The sequence below is a fragment of the Epinephelus fuscoguttatus genome, linkage group LG18 (genome assembly GCF_011397635.1).
Source record: "Epinephelus fuscoguttatus linkage group LG18, E.fuscoguttatus.final_Chr_v1".
NCBI classification, from domain to species: domain Eukaryota; kingdom Metazoa; phylum Chordata; class Actinopteri; order Perciformes; family Serranidae; genus Epinephelus; species Epinephelus fuscoguttatus.
This window is the reverse complement of record NC_064769.1, coordinates 26929558-26953357: the sequence shown is the minus strand read 5'-3', so window position 1 is coordinate 26953357 and position 23800 is coordinate 26929558. Positions and strand designations below refer to the sequence as shown.

At 41.2% G+C, this 23800-nt stretch overlaps 1 protein-coding gene across 2 annotated transcripts in view; it reads left to right on the top strand.

Annotated features, from left to right (window-relative positions):
• Positions 1 to 23800, top strand: part of LOC125906201 (ras-related protein Rab-27B-like) — an 88885-nt gene that overhangs the window by 20778 nt on the left and 44307 nt on the right. Inside the window, exon 1 of one of the 2 annotated variants that reach the window (XM_049604667.1) lies at positions 19836 to 20056. The exons of the other annotated variant lie outside the window; for it this stretch is intronic. The gene's annotated coding sequence lies outside the window, so the exon portion shown is untranslated. Of the gene's footprint in view, positions 1 to 19835; positions 20057 to 23800 lie in introns of those variants that run through there. 2 annotated transcript variants of the gene reach the window in all.

Genomic DNA, 23800 nt, shown 5'->3' with positions numbered 1-23800 from the left:
CATCTATCTTAGCACATGACCAAAATTCCCCTGCTGTCTGTTGTTGTCCTGGAGTTCTGGATTGATTTTTGTTTTTTCATAGTTTACCGCTTGGTATGCTTTAGTGAAAGCCTTGAATTAGATTAGATTTTATTGTGATCCACTTCCTCTTTCTTTTTTATTTAGCTCCTCCCTCGCCTCTTCCTCACACCCCCTCTTGCCCTCCTCTTCCATCCTCTGGTCCTTCCTCTCCTCTCCTTCAAACTCCTCTTCCCTCCTTCTCCGTTCGATCCTCCTCCCAGTCTCATTCTCTAACTTATCTCCTTCCCTCCTTGGCTGTGTTGTTTTCTCCTCCTCCTCCTCCTCCTCATTTGGGGACTCGTGACTCGTACGCTGAGCTCCAGCTGACGTGACTTTATTAAAGGTCAAACAGAGGCGTCTCTTTTTCTGTCACGTACATAAATATCATCAGCAGGGAGTGTGTAAAATGTGAGAAACAATAAAATTCTCCGGAAAATCACACACACACACACACATTCACAGCACATGATGCTGAAGAAAACTCACAGTCCTCAAGCAGCCAAATTAAAATGAAGTCGTCACTACATCACTTAACAATATTAATGATCATAGTCGTATTTCGCACTTTTCACAACAAAGTGCTTCATTAGACAATTGAAGCAGATTCATGAAGCAAAAGTAAAAAATTAGTAAAAATAAGCAAACTATTAGAATAGAACATCACAGAACATACAAATAACAAGACTGGTTGGTGTGGTTTAGGAAAAGTTCATGGTTTGGTCTAAAATACACAGTTCTGGGGGCACAATCCATGCAGGAAATGCACTGATGTCTCAGTAAATAACAACTGCTTTTTGAGGCACTATCCTGTAGTGTTGTCACAGTACCAAAATTGAGACCCACGGTACGATACCAGTCAAAGTATCACGGTTCTGAGTAGAATCACGATACCACAGCAAAAATGAGGCAGATGTGCCTTTTGTCATTTATAAAAAGATAAATCACTTTTCTATAATACATCAATGATATTTCAATGGAATAAATTACTTATTGACTTATTCATACTTCAAACACAGCATCAATGAGTGATGAACATCGGGGGGATTGAAATAAAATAAATAAATAAAATAAAAATCAACCAGCCACCCTCCTCCTCTGGCAAGTTAAGAACAGTCCCTAAAGTGCGGTGAGGTTTGTGGGCCGTTACCTGCCACAAATAGAGAAATGTGAACGGCTCGTTTCTCCTCTGACACATCACATACCTGTGTGCTGCCACAGCTCAGCTGTTCAGATATTTCTGGGCAGTCATGACACCAATGAAGAGGAAATTATTGGACCTGGAGCTGGGCTTCTCGGTCACCAGTAACCCGCTATCTTGCGGTGGCCATAGTGCTCCGCCGTATTCCTGTCTGTGACCCCCGTTCAACCCACAACCAGCAGGATTCGCCTTTCGTTTTTGCTGCTGGATGAAATCTGTACTTGCACAGCGTGCCCCTGAATGATTTCTTTTGCTCGCACAAAACAATTTTTAGTTGCAAATGCGAGTAAAATGCTCGCACCGTAGAGCTCTGTGGAAAACAAATCACTGTAGCATATATAAACAAATCTAACCTACAGGTAAAAAGAAATAAATAATAATTTTCACTGCTTAAAGATACTCAGTAGCTCAGCTAATACCTGAAATGTCACTGGAAAACAAACCACTGCAGCAGCATAGTGAGTGCCAGGTGGCCAGCGCGCACCGTTTTTGGCCAGCGCACCATTATTGGATGGCGCATGGACACTCACCCTCTTGCGATTTGACTTTGAACTTATCCCACAGTGGTGGTACCATGAGGTACCATAGTACTACGGTACTCCAACATTATGGTATCATATATACCGTGGTGTTTAAGTACCGCGGTCTACTGTTGGTACTAGTATACTGTGCAACACTACTATCCTGGCAGGAAATGCAGTGATGTCTTAGATAAAAGCAACTGCTTTTTGTAGCACCACCCCTGGTGGAAAAACAGTGACAGCTTGCTAAAATACACCCATGTTTGGTGGTTGCAACCCAGCTGGAAACGCAGCGATGACTCACTTAAAAACAACCAGTTTTGTTGTTGTAGGCATCTGGCCTAGGTGTCACTCTATCAACCTTCCCCTCCTCCTCCATATGACAAAATGAGCTCATATGCTACGTCACAAACGTTGATATGGTATGTATGAAACATACAAATGCAATGTATTTGTGGTCTGCAGTAATGTACAATTCCAACTTTTTCCTCTAGTAACTTGGTTGAATACCAAGCACCAAGCACACAGCGCATACAAGAGAAAATATTCAAAATACATATATTTGCCTCATCCTGAGGTGTCTCTTTTCATATGTTCTTCATTTTGACTGTTAAATGCTAACACCACAGTGCTGCACACACCAACACACACACACACACATACAGGCAACCTGCTGGAGACTGGAGACTCATACATTTTTAAACTGCAGTGTTGTCGTCAGCTAGTTCTTCTCTCTCCCGTCCTCAGTTTCTTTCTTTTCCTTGCCATCTTTCTTTTTCGTCCTGTGTTTCCTTCCGAAGTAAAAGGTCACATATTGTCTTATGAACTGATGATTTGATGCTAATAAAGGAAGGCATCCAAGAAAAACGCATCAGTCGTTTGTAAAAAATGTCAAAAGATGACCTGCATTCATCTGATATGGACCTCTAGTGGCCTCAACTAAGTTATTTTGTACAGTAACCTTACAAACTTCAACTGAAGCGTTGATTTTGAGAGCACTGACGAATGTCCCGCTGATAGGGCGTCAGATCGGAAAACTCCAACGTGGGTTGTTTTAGAAGGTGTGTTTTGTAACATATCCAAAGATTCACTCATCACACATATAAACATGAACCTCACCCTTCATCTGTCCCATACATCAGAGCATAATATCAAGGGGGGAAAAAATGAAAGACAGAAAAAAGTACTTTTAAATCAAACACACCCACATCCAATATTCAAAATAGAGCAAAGAAAAAAAGATTCATATCTAATGAAACTTTCTAGTTGAGCCAAGAAAAGTATGTCTTAGCTTTCTGAGTTGTGCAATCACATCCTCCAGCCAGGGTTTATTAAACGGTGGTGTAGGCTCTCTCCATTTGAGGAGAATCAGCCATCAAGCAAGGAGTGCAGAGAAGGCCACAGGTGCAGCTTGGTTAGCGTTAAGATTTAAGTCCTCGGAGATCACCCAAAGTATGGCTGCTGGAGGGTAAGGATCAATAATTGTGCCACATACAGGACTTATAAACTTGAATCAAAACCCCTCTGTCCAAAAAAATCCTCCAGTGGTGGACAGGACCAAAACACTTGGCTGTAGTGGTGGTGTCACACCCTCATCTTAAACCATTTTTATCTATTTCTGAAGAGAGTTTTGCCATTTTGCTGCTGGTCAGATAGAGCCTGTGAAGAACGTTTAATTGTAATAGCTGTGTCATATTGAAGAGGATGAACCCGACCAATTGCTAATTGCCAGGACATTTCTGATGTGAGCCCAACTCCTCTTACAACTTAGGGACCTTTCACACTTACCTTGTTTGGTCCGGACTTTTCACTTTGATTCAAACTGAAATTGCAGGGTTGACACCTCTCTCAGATCAGTTTGGACGGAACAGCAGAACCTCGGTCAGACAAAAAAGGTGGTCTCAGTACGAATCAAATTGAACCATCTGTTTCATTTCTGATGTAGAAACCATTTTTGGATGGTTCAGGCTTTTGGACCAGTTACAGGAAGTTTTGGCAGGCTATCGTCATGTGATAAGAGTAGTGTAGTGCCTCAGTGTGAAGTGTGTGTGTGTGGTTTAGAGAGTTATGGAGCAGACAGGTGTTGGCAATCGGAAAAGAAATCAGCAGTTAAGTTGTCAAGTGGTAGTAAATGTACAGTGTAGGTTGCAGTTTGTTCATGAACAGCACACCATAACGAAATAAGCCGTGACAGCACATGGGGAGAGGAGGATCGACTTTATGAAGAGTCTGTTGGAAAAAACCCACAAAAACTTTTCAGTTATTTTCCATGAGAATGAGAGAGAGAGGATATACGTGAGGACGGGAGAGCAGCTCACACAGGTGATGACGACAGGACGTAGGTCATGTATAGTTCTTGAGTGCAATGTAAAATGCAAAATGCAAACCTTGGTTCAGAACTTGTTCGGACTTTCAGGTGTGACAAGGTCCTTAATGTGGTCTGAGAAGGAGTGTGCAGCTTCAAGGATTGTCTAGAACAGATACCGCACCCTTCTGCAGTGGGTCAACTTCCATATGTTCTATAAAGAAATATCTGCATCTGGTTTTCATTTGTAGTGCAAGTAGTATTGATCAATCATGTTTGAATGGCTGGAGAGGCATAATGCGTTGGCTGAAATGCAATCTCCCAAACCATCAGCTATTGTCTGACAGTGTTAGCTTTATATAAGCTTTGTAAAGACTTTAAAGACTTTCTGTATTCATATGCAGACATCTGTTTAGAGAGATTAGCTGAAATGAGCAATGCTTGAAAGAAGAAGAAAAGCTTTGGCCAGGATATTTGCTTGCTACACCAGATCTCCAGAAATATCGTCCGTTGCCCCCAGAGTCTTATCGTCATCACACCAAAAGGTGATGTGTCCCGAGATTGTCTTCTACCCAACTGTTCTGTCGTGCTTCAGGGGATGGAGAGAAATATTTTGAAAAAAAATTCATATTATGTTGTTACCGGCAGTGTTCCAACCTGACGCCATATCATACTGCTGTGACAGGTGCTGTTTGGCAGCATAATGAACTGACGCCGCCCATCCTTGTATCATACCACAGCAGGTGCCATTCAGCTGACCAGTGGTGTTTTGTAACAGTGCGAAAGGCTCAGTCCAGCTGTGTTACCAACTAACGCCACCCCCCATGGCAAACCCATATGGTTGAGTTTAGGCAACAAAAGAAGTGGTAAAGTTTGGGAAAAAAGAACAGGGTTTGGCTTCAGAATCTTGCAGGACGTGAACACTGCTCTCTTGGGTGAAAGTTGGTGATTGTTGGACCCATCCACCCCGCCCCACCCAACTCGGACTTTGGCCCTCCCTGATGCCGCTGGGCGTCGTTAAACTATAACGGCAAACGGCCGTGTATCATGCAGACGTCAAAGGATGGCTTTTTTCATTGGTTTCTGATGCCGCAAGTTAATGCCCAAGCGCCAGATTTCAATGACATCGGAGTTAGACCATGCTCATCATACCGCTGCCAAAGATGGCTTCTGGCCCCGGGTGTCTGACACCGAAATCACTGACAAAGCAGCGGTATTTGATGACTTCGGAATGAGAATGGGCTGACATTGAGCTAACACGCTCACAATAGTCATCGAGGCATTTCACTTAAACACAAAATGCCAGCCTCATGGTGTTGTAAGAGGAAAAGTCAGGAGATCATCCAAACCATTATGATTCATCCTCTAGTCATCATGAATATCCGTACCAAATTTCATGGCAATCTGTCTGATAGCTGTACAGGTATTTTACTCTGGACCAAGCAAACATATGCAGCTTTTTTATTATAAGCGATGCTGGGATTCAGTTTTCACTTTCACCCCTCAAAATGCTAAACTCCCTAGAAATACTGAGGATAACAGCATGCAGTAGGATATTTCAAGTTCCTTTGTTCAATAGTAGCTTATTTCCTTTGAATTCCTGTTGTCTCGCTTTAAAATGAAACTCTGTGAACGAAGTTAATGTGAAGAATTTGAGACCTAAAAATCCAGCATCTGTTGCTGAAATTGTCGTCACAGACTGTCTTAATCAATAACTATTATGTCATTCATCTCTGAATCGATTTGCTGTTGAATGGAGCTGTGGTGCTAATCTCAAACAGGACTTGGTTGTTACATCAGCGACTTCCATTTCTGCTGACATGCCAACATAGTCACAGCCTGTGAAGAGCGTGACATTCTGACATGACGATCAGCAGTCGAGCTATAATGGTCTTCTTTGTGCTGGCAGGAAACAACAATGTGAGCGCTCGCTGAGTCACATTTTGCCACGGTGTGCCTAAACAGTTAATACCTGTTCTCCTCGGTTTGTGAGAAGCTGTTGTGTTCAGACTCGGCATGTTGGTCTCATGCAGGATGTCTCATGACGTAACCAAGCTTTTGTAATATAAACATGAGCTTCTGTCTCTCATACTTGACACTACAGTTCACTTGTGTGGTGGACACATTTTACATTGAACCAAGAATCTCAGGTAGTCACCAGAGTCTTTAAAAGTCATCCTTTGGGGGGTAATCTATCCAGTAGTTGCTGAAATGTTTCTGTCTGAACCAAATTGATTAGGTTGGATTGGAAGGCCGTTGTCAGCGATGATCATTTACCAGAAACGTTGCCACCTTATATAGGTTTATGTAGTGAAATGAGGAGTTATCATACAGATCGCCCCTCATTTCAACTTCATGTATTACCCGCACCTTTTCCATTGCAGCGCACTCATAGCTAGCGACAGGAATAAATCAAAACAGGGCGTCTGAGAGAAGTTCATCTTAGGACAGTTTAGAAAATTCAATAGAAATCAATGCAGTCAAACTGATTTTAGGACTAACTGATTTTAGGACTTGGTGTAAAACTGAAGGGAATTCTTTGTGTTAACACGCTGCCCCACTGAAAATAAGCTAGTGTAATATTTATTTATTTATTTATTTTTAAAATAGCAATACGCAATAGCGTAATTATGCACACAGGTCTGTTAAAAGGAATTATCGTATTTTATTTGGAATATAATGTATGAGCAAAAGTAGCCTACTTTCCAATCAAAAAATATTATTATATCTACATGCTTTGACGATGTTATTCTCTATATAGCCTGCCTGTTAACTGTTTCGAAGTTTAATAAACACAGATAATAATTAATTGGAAATTCTCCCATTTGTCTGGGGCATTGAAATCTTCCAGTACAAGTGGACCGGCACCATTTGTTTACCAACGGAAACTATGGTCAGCTTTTTTAGGAAATTAGTAATTTTATCACATTCACTATGAGATCAGTACATCCTGGCTTCTGTACCCTGACTGATTTTGTCTGTATGGCACATTTGCTGCCTACCGCTGGATTTCTAACCATTACTGTCTGCTCCCACACAGCTAGGTGTGTATTCCCACCCATTCCCAAAGAGTGTGTGAGCACCTGCCTGCACAATAGATTGATCCCAACTCAAAATGTATTTTGCTTTAATTATTGCTGTTCCTGTTAAAGTATTGTTGTTGGGTTAGATTTAATTTATTTTTGAACCCGGGGTGTGGGAGCCCTTCTGTGCGGAGCTTTCATGTTCTCATGTCAGTGTGGGTTTTCTCTGGGTACTCCAGCTTCCTCCCACAGTCCGAAGACATGCAGGTTAATTGGTGACTCTAAATTTGCTGTTTAGGCGCAGATACCGTTTTACAAGTATAGTTTTCACACCAGTATTGGAAAAAACCCAGATGATACCCCACCCAACTTGTGGGTGCTACGGGCGTGACTTGATGTGACGCTACATGATACTACTTGATCCAAATGTTGTGTGTTGCACTTTACTGCAGTCATGCATACATAGAAAATGATTAATTTCTGTAATGTTGGAGAGTTTCTGATGATAAAAGTGTATATTTTCTAAATACAAGAAAAGAGTTACCCTTACTTTTTCTTTTGTTTGTAAGGAGCAGCAGTGGGATTTGAACTGGTGACCTTTCTCTTACAGGCTGTCAAACTGTTGGGAGAAAGACTCGGTTGTCATGTTCTGCTGAGTGTCTGTCCCTGGGTAAACAGTTTTATATAGGAGAGGACATTCTTTCAGTGCTTTTAACAGGTCTGTAATGGAAACCGCATGACTGACGCATTGTTTTCCACTTGCAGCTCAGCTGAGACCTTACTGGTGGGGCTGCAGATGAGTTTAGTTGAATCAAGAGGATATTCTTAACTTATATAATTCTTTTTTTTTTTAACTTTACTCTCATGATACTTTACCTCGCAGTACCCCACAGTGTTGTCACAATACTGGAACTTTGATACAATACTTTAAAAGATATTGATATTCAATATCATTTGTGATACCACAGGGACCAAACTGACATTTAGGGCAAAATCATGTGCTCTTTTTTTTCCCTTTTTTTTAATAAAAGATAAATATAACAAGGCTATAACATGACAGCAACAACCTTTCTTCTCTTGGTTAGTAAAGAACAGCAGAAAAACTGCATTAAACATTACAATTAAACTTTTTTACATCAGTGAAAACAATATTGCTCTTTATTCAAAAGCTTTTGAGATTATCACACATTCAAAATGATATGAACTGCAAGTAAAAAAATAAAACATTTCCTTATTCCAACAGATCTTTACTTTATTGTACGTACATTTTTTTTTGTTTGTTTCACACCTGCTTTGGCAATGTATGTAATGGCAAAAAAGCCCTTTTGAATTGAACTGGATTAGAGTGAGAAGAGAGTGAATGAGATTAGGTGCGGTTTTAGGGGGCGCTGCTGCTGGTGTGTGTGAAGGTAGTATTGATAATATTGATACTGCTAGAAATTAGTTTAGGAACAGTTTCAAATATTCCGAATCTATATGTATCATTAAAATCGATATATCTGACAAAGTAAGTTCCCCGTCTACTTTCAGCTGGCTGCCTGAGGCAGTTGCTGCATGCACATTGAAATCGTGATGGAAAAAGATTTTAATTTTCTCTTAATGAAAAACATAGTCTTCTCAAAGGTTATGACAAACGGCCAGATACGGACTAACCCAGCGCTAGGTTACTTTGACCCAAAATGCTGCATTCTAAAATAAACCCAACGCTCTGGGTCAAAGTAACCTAGTGCTGGGTTAGTCCGTATTTGACCCAGGGCTGGGCTGCAGAAACAACCCAAGTTGGGTTAAATTCAACCCAGCATTTTTTATTATGTATCGGACCAAATTAGGGGTGGAGGATATATTGGTTATACTTGATGTAACGTGGTTTGTTTCATGTGTGTTGTTTAAAATGACTATATTGCAAACATTGAGTTTAAATTGTCACATATTTAAAAACATTTTTAAGCCACCAGTATGACACTCACTTCCCATTTTGGTTCTCTCACTCTCTCTGGCTCTCTCCCTCTCTCTCTCACACACACACACACACACACACACAAAAGACTCACATAATGGGTAGCACACACCCCCCTGTCCATCCAGACCACTCGCTCTTGGGCGATAGCTTCAGACCATGATTCTTAAGCCGAATTTTGCGACCATGGAGCTTAATTGCAACTTGCAAATATCATTGAGATATGAATCTGTGAGGTTGTTTTCGGCTTACAGTGAATAAATCATCGTGTTTAACAGCACTGCAGTAACAGTTTAATTTTTAATTAGTTTAATGATAGTATGAGCAGATGGAGCATGCGTTTTTGTATTCGTAGGGCTCCAGGCTGTCACTATTTAGTCACATTTTGTGACCATGGAGCACCAGTGGGACTTACAAATATCATTAATATATGAAAGGGAGAGCTTGTAGTTTGTTTCCATCTCACAGTGAATAAATCCTCACTTTAATGGTATTGCTGTAACAGTTTAACTTTAAAATTAACGATAGTGTGAAAGGCTCCAGAATGCAACTGTTTTTGTCACATTTTGTGACCATGGAGCACCAGTGCGACTTGCAGATATCATCAATATATGAACTGAAGAGCTTTTAGTTTGTTTCCATCTCACAGTGAATAAATCCCCAGGTTTAACAGTGCAGCTGTAATTGTGTAACTTCTTGCTAACTACTAACATCTAGCTTTTGACCCAAAACTTCAAGTTCAAAAAAGGAAAAAAAAAAAGAATTAAAAAAAACATTTCTTTCCTGAGACGAGCCAGGTGCTTCAGAATAAAAGCGCCAGTGATTCCTCCTTCATTTATTTTATTAAAACACTTTCTTATTTAACTTTATTATAACAATACTTTATTTAAATTTAACAATATGATATTTGAATTCATTATATAAAAGCAGCTACCTTCATTTAAATTTATTGTAACTGTAGTTTATTTTGTAGTTTAGTATTTTAGATGTCTACATTACTTTAATAGAGATTTCAGATTAATTTTTGTCCTATATAAGTTGTAGTTACATGGTTTGGCCACTATTTCAAATTGGCTTCAAAGAGTGGCACATTTCCTGGGGGCCTTAAAATGCCTCCTTAATGGCCACGTAATGAAACAGTGTTTTGAAACATTCAATAGACTTAACTTAACAAGAGAAAAAAAGAAAAATCAGTTATGATGTTAATAATTTGCTTATAGTGCTCATTCTGACCCTGACAGATGAAGAAGTTTCCACTGTACATCACATAATTTCTCAGCAAGATTGTGTCCCACTTGGTTTTACTTTATCTTCATGAAAATAAATCTGCAGTCATCTTGCTGCAGATAGGTGATCCATCACTGCCAACATTTTAGTTTCTTTTTATTTCAAAGTTGTTGCATCATGTTGTGATGCAGCTACAAGTCAGAGGTTTGGTTTCAGACACAATGTTTCCCTCAGCTTTCAGTCAACCTCTGTGAAGGGAAAAGCTCAGCCAGAGGCTTGAAGCGCAGACACTTGTCTCGCAAATATATTGAAAAGCAGTCTTATCTTGAAAAATGTGCACAATATCTGCAGTCATAGTTTTTCCTCACACACACGAAGACACAAACATCAAATCTCTGTTTGTTCCTGAAGAGGAATTCTGACATGTCAGATTCACTCTCTTCACTTTTGTTTGGCTACACGTCTGAGAGTGTGAGGTAAATTCTGACAGGCAGATAAGGACCAGAGGAAATGTCTCTACGGCAGGTTGCAGTATTTTATGATGGACACCAGTGATTTATGTCTGTCCTGTGTCAGACTGTTAGCTTTTTACTATTGGCAGTTATGGAATATGGTTACAGACACACACATAAAGATGCACAGAAAGACACACAGCACACCCACCATTCACATTCTGTTGTCAAAATTGATAGCAGCCATTACTGTGACCCTGTTAAACTGTCGCCAGCTGTGTGTGTGCCTTTGTTGTGAGTGTTACTACTCACTGTGAGCTCATTTCCATCTTCATGTCAGTGCTGTGTCTTGTTTTGAACCAGTGAGACCCATCCAGTATATTAACACTATTAATTTTTCAGCACTTCTTTCTGGTTCACTGGGAATTGTGGGAATTGCTGTCTCTGTCTCAGAGCATGTTTATGCTCAATGTCAAAGTCTTAGCGGATTGGTTTGAACCCTGCTACCCTTTTGACATTCAGCCAATGAATGCTGAGGGATTGTAAATGTTTCCAAGCATCTCTGCTGAAATTGAGGGCAGAGTGTGGTGCCAGTGTTGATGCTGATGTGGTGGAATATTTTTTTTCATTCTTTAGCATAGACGAAAGAAAAAAATATTCCACCTCAGTGATGTGAGTCGTTGTGTTGTCTCAGTAAATCCATTGTTTGCTCCAGTGGCCCTGCATGTCTCTGCCTGCCCTCAGTGCATTTTCCTATTAAACAAATCATGTGGAACACAATGAAAGACTGAACTATCCATGACATGGCATGATGTCACTGCCCTCCTGACGCCACCATTTTGGCCCCAGCATTATTCACCCGGTGACATACAGACTAGACTGCTGCTGTTTGAGTGAATGGTGCTTTTTACTTAACAAACCTTCGGCTTTCAGTGAAAACAGTCAAAATATTCTTTTGCAAATTAAACGTTAATGGTAGTAGTAAAGGTTTATTTTTAAAGAAAAACAAATGTTAGATTAAGTTGCTGAGCTGAGCTGTTGAAGCAAGTAGTAGAGGGAATGTAAAGCCTCTTTTCCACTGGCTAAAAAACCCCATTTACACCCACTAACATCTCACTTTTGTCTTTAGTGGCAAAGTTTACAATAGGAATTCACTTTCGAGACAAATTACTCTGATTGGATTTGATCGGCAGCAATAAAAATGTGACACCCAGATGGACATGTTACTTTTAGCCCCTTTTCCAGTGTGATGCCATGACACAGTGCCACAAAATACCATTTGTCTCTGTCCAAGCAGCATGTGGACAAAATTAGACGGTACAGAGTTTGAAAGAGAGACCTAATAAGTAACAGATGGAAAAAAGAAGTAACCACTGTAATATTTTCATTGACCTCCTTTCTACTACTTACTAACCTGTTTTTCAGTGCAGTCGTTACATCAAACATCACCAACCAGAAACAAACAAACAAACAAACAAACCCAAAAAAACCCTGGAAAGGCATGCTAATTTTTAGTGAGCTTTCCTGCATTTAAAAACCCTTCATGCAAGCACTAATTTTGCTGTAAAAAGGGTAAAACAGTCCTCGACAGTTAGTCAAAGCTTAGTGCACCTACCTAGACAACAACATGGTGTGTAGGCAGAAGCTCTCAGTGCTTGTAGCCTCCCCCTGTCCAGGGTTAATAATCGCCAGCCACCACTGGTCAGTATGAAGGCCATTACACCAAATATAATACAATATATAACAAGTGCAAAATGGATGGAAGATAGGGACATAATGGTTCCTGTAAATGTACTGAGCCGTCAAGGTACGGGAGTCACGGCCTTTTCACAAGCACAAGTTCCACCCAGCTGTATGTCACTCGCAACAAATGCCAAGGTTAGCATAGTCTGAGTGGGCAGAAGTTCGCTGCATAGATCAGCCTCTCATTGGGTGGAACGAGCCACCCACTGAAGTCCCGCTCTACCACCCCCGGTTGTGTAGCAGTTTTCAACCATTTTCAACACGTCCTTTACTAACGTTTGCTGTGTTTGATCTTGCGGGGATGTAGCCATTTTTCTGTCATGGTTCGCATCCTGTAGACGATATTTTTGTGGGCGTGTTACACCAAAACCTGTTTCCCCCCGGTAATATTTTTGTAAGCGCACTGTTGCTGTGGCACCGCCCAGAACGATTGTGATTGGTTGAAAGAAATACAAGCAGCCGGGGCGTTGTTTTCTCCAATCTTAAAGTGAGAGTCGGCCCAGCCAGACCTTTCTTTTCTTGAGAAAGGTCTGGTGAGCGAGACTAAGGTTAGCACAACAAGTAGATTGGCAGGTGAGTCACCAAGGTGAGCATGAATGAAGTGCTGGAGCTGAAACACCTGGCCTCAGGCTCCTGAGCAGGTACAACAGCAGCAGAGAACAAGCTTTGTTCAAGACGACCATTGTAGGGTCTGTAAATGGAACCACATCAGACATGCTAGCCCACATTCGAGGGCATCACCCAGATGTGCAGATCATCAAGATGATAAATGTTTTGGTGGTTTGAATGTTCGGATATAGCCACAGTGGAACTATTGTTAAATGAATGCACAAGATTTATTTTTTTCTATGCATTTTGGTATTTTCAGTTTGAAGCTTTTCAGTTTTATAGCCTGGTGTGACTTGTTGCTTTTGGTGTGGTGTTAATCCACTGTTTGCACAGTGTAATACAAAAGTCTTTGAAATGTTCCTAATTATTATAATGAAAACAATTACCAAAGTTGCCAGTGGGCAAAATGTTACCTCAGTCCGCATCATGTCTTTGACACTTGCACTAAAGTCTTTTCAAAAATAAATGTAAAGAAACATGTGCTTATGCTTACACCCCTAATGGAAGATAATGGGAGAAATTATCTGCCCCTACTACCCAGATCAAACCTGGTATCATCACTGAGAAAAGAAGGAACTGAGAGAAATGAATAGATTCTGATGTAACAGAATATTGTCTCCTGCTGTCAGTGTTTCCTTGCAGAGCCAGCGATAGATCTTGTTTTGTCATGGTAACTGTCACTGTTGTGGTACGGTGGCCTTTAAAGGCCTAAAGGTCATCAACATGAGCTGCATGATGCTTCACTGCCTGGACACATGTAGACTCCAAACCAGCTGAGAGAGGACGGGGGATATTTTCTCTTCAATTATTTAAGCTTTTTTAACATTATCTGTCCACACATGCTTACAGTTTCTCGTACACCAAGTCAGACTCTGAACACCTGGGAAGACACCAGTGACATTTACTCTTTGTCTGTAAACACAACATGTATATGTTACATGTCTGAAAACTCATTTTTCATATATTTCTTGAGCTAAAGGCTAGACAATGGTTGTCTAGACACTTTCCCTGTAGTACAACTAGGAGGAAGGAGGAAGTAGATTTTGGTAACCACAGTGTGATGTATATGCATTAGCACATGAATGATGGGGCTTCCCCTGATACAGAGTGACACAGAGGTATGCCTGTGTCCTACTCATTGGACTCTGGCAGTTCCTGCGTTTATTTCTTCAATAGTTTTGTGTTACCAGAGAATAGTGGTGTAACTCACCAGTTTCATCACGATACAATGTTATATCAATTTTTTGGACAATGATACAATATTTGCCGATATTACAAGGTTTGCAACAATACAATTCAATGCGATTTAAGGCCTTACAATTGATATGAGACAATACTATACGCCCATTTAACGCAGTCGGTTACAGAAGACGCAGCCATGCCTTTCTTTCTTGGTTTTGGCCATAAAAGATAAAAATGACACATAAATAATGTAAGTAATAGTAACCGCTTAGTTGCAGTAAACAGACATAAAAACAGACAAAAACGTACACAAAGCACTGGAAATGTCTCATCAGGGAAAAATAACCCTTTAGTTTATTGCTCTTAAACAGTGGTTTCTCGCCAAGGTGTCGCACCATCCACCATCCCCTCCACCTCCTGATGAGAAACTCCGGTCATATACTTGTAATCTGAACGTCACTTTGGAAATGTTGATATGATATGTGTGAAATGTGCACATGTAAGGTATCCATCATTTGCAGAAACATACATTGCCAACATTTTATTGTGGTGACTGGGACCAGACCACATAGCACAGTGAAATCACAAAAACTATGCAACAAAATGAACCAAACTTCACTTGTCAAAGCAAACAATTTAATTATCAATTTAAAGCCAATAAGTTTCAGGTAAGCTGAAGTGGCTGATTGTGTGATAGAAAGGAGAGGAGGAGGAAGAAAGAGTGAGAAAGAGTTGTATCCTCTGCCTCTGTCATTTCACCCTTCCTCCCTCTGCTTTGCTTTTGTCTCCTTGTGTTATCGTTACTAAAAATGATTGACACTTCTAATGAAGCGGTCATGGCTGCAAGCCAGCTATAGACACACAGCTGCTACGATGTCGCTCGTAGCAGACTGCAACACAAAAAAACAATTGTAGCTGGGCGGAACTGCTGTGGAAGTGGTAATATTCTCATTAGCTGTGGTAAATATCAGTGGGTGGAGCCAGAGAAGAGGCAAATACAGTACTTTCATATAAACAGCACTGGACACATGAACAGTAGATAAGTAATAAAACGAAATCTAACATAACCCTAAAAAACAACCATAAATAATATTATGTACTGAAGCTGTGATGTAACTTAGAAAGCACCCAGCAATATTGAGTCTTGCATTAAAAGTAAACTTAATTTGAAATAGAACACGAGAGTAAGAAAACCTGCAACTCTGCCCACTGCTCCACTGAGTAAGCATCAACACTAAAAACTAATATTTAATTTAACCCTTAACATAAAGTTACATAATCTAACTATAAAGCAAGGAATCTATGTGTGTGTGTGTGTGTGTGTGTGTGTGTGTGTGTGTGTGTGTGTGTGTGTGTGTGTATAGCATAGCATATTTTGAAAACTGTTCATCTTTATTACTTCACATTTGGCAGGTGTATTTCTGGGGACCCAGGAATGCGCTTTGACGAATTTAGTGTGATTTGGACATTTGACACATTCAACATTAATAAACTTTGAATAAACAAGCAAAAAGCGCTCTGTGGCTCTGCAGCAGCGGTGGGGGTGGAGCTTTAGGGCTCTTTGGACAGCAGACTGTGAGCATGTCTGGCCATGTGTACTGCACCATGTTTCTGACTGTGAATTGCCGCATTAACTTACAACCAGGAGCGAGAGAAGGCTGGTATGGTCACAAAACACAAACGTTTCTTTTCAACCAAGACGGCGAGCTACATTTCATCAAAATGCATCACTGTCTGACTTTAAGGTGAAGCTGTGACAATACTCTTCATATATCGTACACTTAAACTGACATAGATTTTCGTCTTAGGTGGGACTATTTTTACTATAGATGGCTAGTCTCGCCACCAGACAATCAGAGATCTCCACCTTCTGATAGTCTGGGGACACTCCTTTCTAAAGTGTGTTTAACACACGGGAGAAAACGGCCGGCAACAAAGCAACGCCTCTGGCATTTTTTAAAAGGACACGCCCTCCCAGAAATGTGCGCTCCCCCTTTTCTCATCCGCAAGGAATCAAACACACAGAGAGCTTGAAAATGAATGCCGAGAGATTTAACTCCGTTTTATCAAACGTGTGCTCAGTCCACAAGATTGTGGAAATGAAGGACTTAGAGCGACTTTGTTTAAAACTTTTAACACAGTCGGACTGTGTTTACGAGCACAAGAGTTCAGCGAGCCACCGAAGGACCACCCTGCGGATTTACTATTGGTTCTGCAACGTAGGGAGTTTTTTTCAACTCTGAAATTGTATCCGCCCATCTAAACACAAAATCAGGGAAAAAGTCATCAGTCTTTAGTTAAGCAAAGCGTCTAAAGACTGACTTGTGAGTCTAATAGGTGGCTAAAATATGTTTTGTTGCTGACCCCTGCACAGCAGTACATTACTTAGCTTCCACATCAGACTCCAACCTGCTCCTCCAAACTGGTGGCATGCTGGCTGACATCTACTGTATGTAATGTATAGTCTGTGGATAAGTACCCCATATAACCCCACTTCAGAAAAACTTAACTACCCCTTTTAGCAGGATTTATACTTAGCCTACATACAAGCCTATAGGTGCGGACACACCAAACCGACATCAAAGAACTAGCGGCGACGAAAGCCAACTGTTGTGTCGTCTACGTTGCCTCACGTCGCCCTGTGTCAGTTGCATTTGAACACACTACACGGACTACATCCGACGACCAAGTAGCACATACGTTCTGCGCCTGCGTGACAGAGAGCGCAGTGAGAGAGTGGTACATCCAGTCAATCTGCGCAGCTGAGCACCACAGCACCTCCACGGTCTATTACATCTAGACGGTCCCGGTGTTTCCTCCGCAGGCTCCACTTCACTCAGCTGCGCAATAAACCCAGGTTAAAGTGGGAAGAAGCAGCGGGTCTGTCGGACAGCTGAGTGAATTGGAGCCCGAGGAGGAAGCACCTATTAGCCCTGGTTTCACTACAGGCAGATTCATTGGCTACAGAGGCGAGGAAATAAAACCTGAACAGCCAATCAGATTGATCTCTCTCACCAACAAGCTCCGCCACCGATTCAACACGCTTAATCGGCCAAAAAGCTGCAGATGCCGAAGTGCCGACGTCTGTCGCCCTAGTTTTTGCGGTGTGTCCAGCAGTGTTGCCAAGTCCGCTTATTATAAGCGACTTTGGGCTTGTTGTTCTGTAAAGTCGCTTACAAATATTGGTAGTCACGGGTCGCGTTTTTTTTGGGCTTGTTTCTAAAGCGTAGTTGCTTATTTGGGCTTGTTCCCAGCTCCATAATAAGTTGTCAAGCAGATATTTTCGATATGTTATTTAAACGTAAGATAGTTTGTCTAGCTTGTTCTCTCTGTCCCTCCCCTTTCCCCATACACACAGGAGAGCAGAGTTTTTTCCCCACCCGCATCCTGCTTCTAATTGGCTCTGACTCTGATGGCAACGAGTATTAGCCAATCAGAGGCAGAGCAGGTAATGTGTTTTTTTCTGGTTAGGAAAACGTCAGTCCTGTAACTAAAAGAAAAAAGGAAGATGAGTGCATAAAAAGCAATAATAAATAAAGAATTTGTGAATTCAGGATGATATTTATTTGTGTGTGCAAATTTTAATTACCAGAGGTTTACTGTGTATATAATGTACTTGGTACATCAGTCTATATTTGATATCCCATCTGTTTTCTAATGTTAAATAATGTTAAAAGGTGGTTTAACTCCCTCTTGAGGTCATTGTCCTGAAGCTCAGGGGGGAGAAAAATAAACTGTGTACCCTGGGTACACTTTTGCAAAACTGCGCACAGTTGACTATATCTGTCCACATAGATGTAAATTGACAATCTGTACCCACAGTTTAAAATCTGTCCCCATGGCCTGTAAAACCGTGCACACAGTTTATTTATTTTTCTCTCCCCGGAACCTAGGGGAGCTCCGTAGAAAAAGTCGCTTGTTTTGGGCTTGTTTTCACAGGCCTGGTTGCTTATTTGTTGCGCAAGATCTGGCAACACTGGTGTCCAGCACCGTCGGCACTTCGGCTTGGTGCGTCAGGGCCTTGAGGCATTTTACTTTGTATAAATTAGCTCAGCAGCTAGCAAACATTTCCTCCTCTCATATGAAGCCAGGGACAACAGCAACATTTAACAAAGGTAACGGTACATAATTTGGCTCCATTACAACTCACAAGGTTCACCTACAAAACAACTGTCTTATACTAAACACGTTTTCCAAAAAAATACAACATGCTAACGTTATTAGCGCCAGCCTATGGCATTTTACATTGTATAAATTAGCCTATTGTCAAACAAAGTTTTCCTCTACTCGAGTAAAGTCAGGATAAATCTCACACACAAGACTTAAAATGCTATTTTGTGGAGACAACTTATTGTTTATCTTCACAATTTATTGTCTCTTATCTATGAAATTAAAGTAAATAAAAGCTTTGTTTCCACTGAGGGAAATGGTTTCAGCTTACAGAAATAGGAGGTCTGCGTCCTCGCTATGTATAGTAACATTTCTGGAGAGGTGCATGTCAGGCTATGGTGTAGGCTACGGAGTAGGTTACGGCGTAGATTCAACACAAAAGTATAAATTCCACCTTAAGGTGACAGACCGTTAGCATTAGGTCTACAGATCATTTTCCCCCTTATGTCACCCTATCTAAGGTGGATCACCTTTGCCAAATGTTGCAACATCTGGTCCAGTTTACGACAGGCTGTGGAGCTGTTGACCATCTGCAGCTGCACTGAAGTGCCTATAGGATGAACCCCCTTTTGAATATTTGTTGTAGTGTATTCACAGTCCATCCTGAAGGTGCAGTCAGTTTTGCAACATGTAGTAGGCTTGACGGATGAAATACAGATTCTCATTTCCTCCATTCCAGAATTTACCTGGGCTGTCAGGATCATTTCTTACCTTCTTCCTGTTTTACTAGTGTGTACTGCACACACACTCACACACATACAGTTTCCTCCACCAGCATGACCTGAGGCTGCTCTGCACTTACTAACTGATAAGGCTGTGTGTACGTGTGTGTGAGTGTGTGTGTGTGTCCAGAGCTCGCTTACAGTAGCTTGGCCCCACCCTCTCATTACACAGAGGAGCGGAGGGAGAGAGACAGAGAGAAGCAGAATTTAACAGAAGGAAGAGGAGGATAAAGCAGAAAGCAAGAAAGCTCAATACTGCATCTGGACCTCAGTAGGTAACTAACCAGTTAGTCAGCCAGGTAACCAGTCAGTCCGTGAGGCAACCAGTCAGCTACTGGTTAAAATTTGTAGTGAGCACAGAAGTTTGTCAGGGAGAGCTGGACTGGTTTATCTGTTAGAATAAGTCAGTAACAGAGCAGACAGTGAACTAGCCAGTTGCTCAGTTAGTTAGTGAGATACTTAGTAGGTTGGTCATTTACATAGTCTTTTAGTCTTTGGTTAGTTGGTCAACTAGTTACTTAAGCAGTTTATAAGTTAGTCAGTCAGATGTTTAGTTTGTCATTTAGTAGTGTTTGGTAATTTAATTGGTAAGTCTTTTATTCAGGCAGGTATTTGGTCAGCAGGTTAACTGTCAAGACAGAGCTGTGAAACTAGTCATCCATCTATCCCTCCAGCCAGGCAGTGAGTCAGGTGGTCGGTGAGGGGAGTGGCTCTTTCCTCTGCTGCCTCCAGCTGAATGCAAGTCAGTTATACAGCCTCCCGCTCTGTCGCTCCGTCAGTCAGTCAATCAGTTGGTGTAGATGCAGGGCTGCTGGTCAGCTGCTCTGGACGGCTCGTATCTCCCTCAGGATCTCACACTGTTGAATCAGCTGAGGAGCCACCGAGAGGTAAGGAGCTCAGACACTCAGCAGGAAATTTGTTTGGCCAGTTTGTCGAGTACTTTTCGGAGTAGGCATGTGACAGGCTGCAGGGTGATGTGGCTGATACAGGGGAGGATCTGTGTGCAGATGTACAGACAAAACTGCAAAACAAAAAAAAGAAGGGGTTTTAACAAGGAAATGCAGCCGGTGCATCTGTCACTGTGGAATGTGATCACACCCTTTTTCTACAAGTTGATAACTGTTGCCGTGTTGTTGCGCTCAGCTGCATCATCCAGGCCGCTTGTTATCTGGGCTCTGAGTTGTGGCCGACCGGCGGGGATGTATAAGCTGGTCATCAATTTTCACTCATGCTCAGTCTCATGATAGTCGTGATGTTCTGAAGGAAAGCAGGAGGCTCACGGCAGTTGTTTTCTACTTAAACTTGTTTTGGTAAGGGATGATTTCAGTGTCAACTTGGTGTTGTGATGAGAAAACCAGATTGACTTGTAGTTGTTTGTTTATAATTTTCTGGAAAAACCTTGTATTGCATCACCTGAAACAAGCTCATGTCACTAATATAAATTGTTGATTTTAAGATCCAGCACTTTTTGAAACAGAGGCTTGACAGTCAAAAAGATGCAGATATAGAAAAAGAAAAAAAGGTCGGACAAGACGATTGAAGAAAAGATCAAGAAAGACAAACCATAGATGTATAAAGAGAATTGGACACAGTGTGGAAGGTGGGATCCCATTCATTCCTATTAATGTTGCTCTGTGGCGCATGAAGCCAAAGAACCTTGATTGCCATGGCATTGTGGACCCCATAGAGCAAACACACTAGAGACTTACGTTGGCAGAGCATGGCCAAACGGTGCCAAATGTGTCCAAGCAGCTTAATTCCGTCACCCGAGCAGCTAACTTTCTAGTCTACCCCTCTGCTAACTTGAATAGGGATACAAATCATTTAATTGTGTGGCTCTTCTTGACTCTGGAAATGTTCTCAGACTGAATGGATCAAATCCTGATTGTGAAATGAGTAATTTCACAGGGGTTCTTACACTCAAAAAAATGTATCCACTGCTTTACAGATGCCTCTTTTACAATCTGACAATGGAAAAAAATGTTTTTTGGGCCATGTGGCATCACGTGACAGACCCGGAGGTTGTAATCCCATGTTTGCCTGCTGTGCAAAATGTGCTTCAAAGCCCAGCGCTGTTCCTGAGGGCTTCATACACACTTATAAACTGAAAATTTCAGGAAGCCTCCTCTAGTAAGACAAGACTAATTTGCACTGATTTGGCTTTTTTGAGACTTAAAAGGAGGCTTTGAAGGCAAATATTTAATAAGCATAAAGCTGTGTGTGCAGCCAAAAACAGGATTTAAATTCCAATGTCATATCTTTAAATTTCAGTCACAGCAGCATTTATAACGGCTTGCAGGGAAGGTTGTAAGACAGGAGTCAAACCTGATGTGTTATTTCTTCAGTAACTGAGCTAGCTACCCTGTAAGGTGACAGTCCATAAGCTAGCTAGCTCAAAGAGCTAATGTGTCTGAGTAGCACTAACACATTTTTTGCTGCCTAGCACGTAAGCAGTTAGCACACCAGCTCCAGTAGTTCACCAAGAAGCCCTGACAAGTAGTTACTACTTATGTTACCAAGGTTTTAAAACCAAATATTTCGTAATGACAAACAGACTGGTGTGACCAGAGCTTAAGTCTGGATAGCTGAGCAATTTGCTTCCCAGTGTCACATCAAAAAGGTATCAAATTGCAGTGATTTTGATTTGGCAGCAGTCTTAGGGTGCTTTCGCACCTGCCCTGTTTGGTTCGGTTCAATCAAACTCAAGTTTGTTTGCCGCTAAGGGCAGTTCACTGCAGTCGCACTCAGGTGCGCACCAAAACAACCAAACCAAGACCTTCTTGCAGAGGTGGTCTCAGTCCAGTTCCAAACGAACTCTGGTGCGGTTCGTTTGTGGTGAGAACGTGTTCCCAGACTCGATCTGAACCAACTGCAGTCACATGACACATTGTTTGTGTTAAACATGAGCATGTTACAGTCCTGGAGGATTATTAATGTGCACCTCCTCCTGTACTGCCTTAATATGCACATTCAGCACATCCAATGCATCAAAACATTGTTTTCTAGTTGGAGCCGCGCCTCGTTTTCAAACTGTATGGTTTGACTAAAATGAACAATGACAGCAATATAGTCCACGATGAGCAGCACTAAAATCAACCTGCGTAGTTGCCCCTCCATTGTGACATTAGAAAGTGTCACATTTATCTTGCAAGTGTACTCTTCTTCAACGTTTGGTTTACTTCCTGGATTTTTCCCGCATGAAAATTCTGACCAATCAAAAGCAGCTTTCTCACACAAGACATTTGATCTGGTCCGCTTATAAATGCTGCCGTGAGAACACGAACCAACTCTAGGCAATTATGCAACTTTGTAACAAAATTAGGCCCTGATTCAGACCAAAGCAAGACAACTCTAGGTCTGAAAGTACCCTTAAAAGGTGAGGCTGGTGATATGCATTTTTCTTGCTTTTGAAAATTCTCACAAAAAGACCAAAACGAGCAGTGACACCATCTTGCTGCCATTAATACTCACTAGAGCACCAAAACGTGTATTAATCCACCACTGAAAATAGTCCCCATCAAATTAACTATTTACCCCAGTTTGAGTAATGTTTGCTGAAAACTACAATGCAAAGGTGTTTCATGGATTAGCTGTAGGAACTGAGGGATTTAGGGCTGAGAGCGAGAAGCAACGTTGTCAGAGTGTATTGAGAGACGGACTAACACATTGTTGGTTTTAGTGTTTATGTTGGAGTTGTTGACAATAAGAAATATATAGAATAACATCAGCCATATTCTTTAGGAAACTAAGGTGATTATTTTCCCTTTCCCTTTCTAAAAGCTCATTTCTCGAGACACAACATATACTACACTAATCTGTTGTTGAATTCACCCGATGAGTGTAACCAATAAATTTCCAGCTGGATTTGTACTCCTGTCAGGTCAGGTTTCTTTGATGTCTGGTGTACTAATTGTCATCACTTGTGAACTGGACTGAAAGCAGCCTGTCATAGCAGCCTCTTGTGCTGTGTAGGAGAAAAACAAAGCCCATTAGCTTTGTTTAAACAGCATTATCTTAAAACTAGTTTGACTGCACGGGGAAAGCAGTGTAATTTAAAGCCTGTGAGATGTTAGAAAACAGTAATTAGCTGCAGGGTTTACTGGATGTGAAAGTGTTTGTGTGAAATGTCTGTGTGATGATAAATGTATGTTCCTCCTGCTGTTGTATCAGAAGCATTTCCTCTTTTATGATTTATACCATCGGAGATTCTGAGGTAAATATTTGACTCAGGCATGCATGCATAATTGTGAAAACACAGAAGCCATTTTGAAAATAAAATGATATGAACTTGTTTGTTTCTAGTATGTGAACCCCTGTTAAAGGACCTACCTACTTACAACGTCCACAACTGTACGAATAGTCTGAAAAATACCCCTTAAAAAAGGCCAGCCTTGGTTTATTTTGTCCAGCTAGGCTTACTTCCTCAATAATGAGATGCTCTAAAAAACCACATCTTTAGTCTTGAAATAAAACTGTTACCTGTCAGTGACGGATAAGCATGATGAACCACAGCAGCAACTAAACTGTCAGCCTTAATGTTTGTGTCAAACAACATGATTTATATAGCTGAAATAATTCCTATGATACATGAGAAGTCATTTATTGCACTCATCACCCCCCTCTGTCCTCTC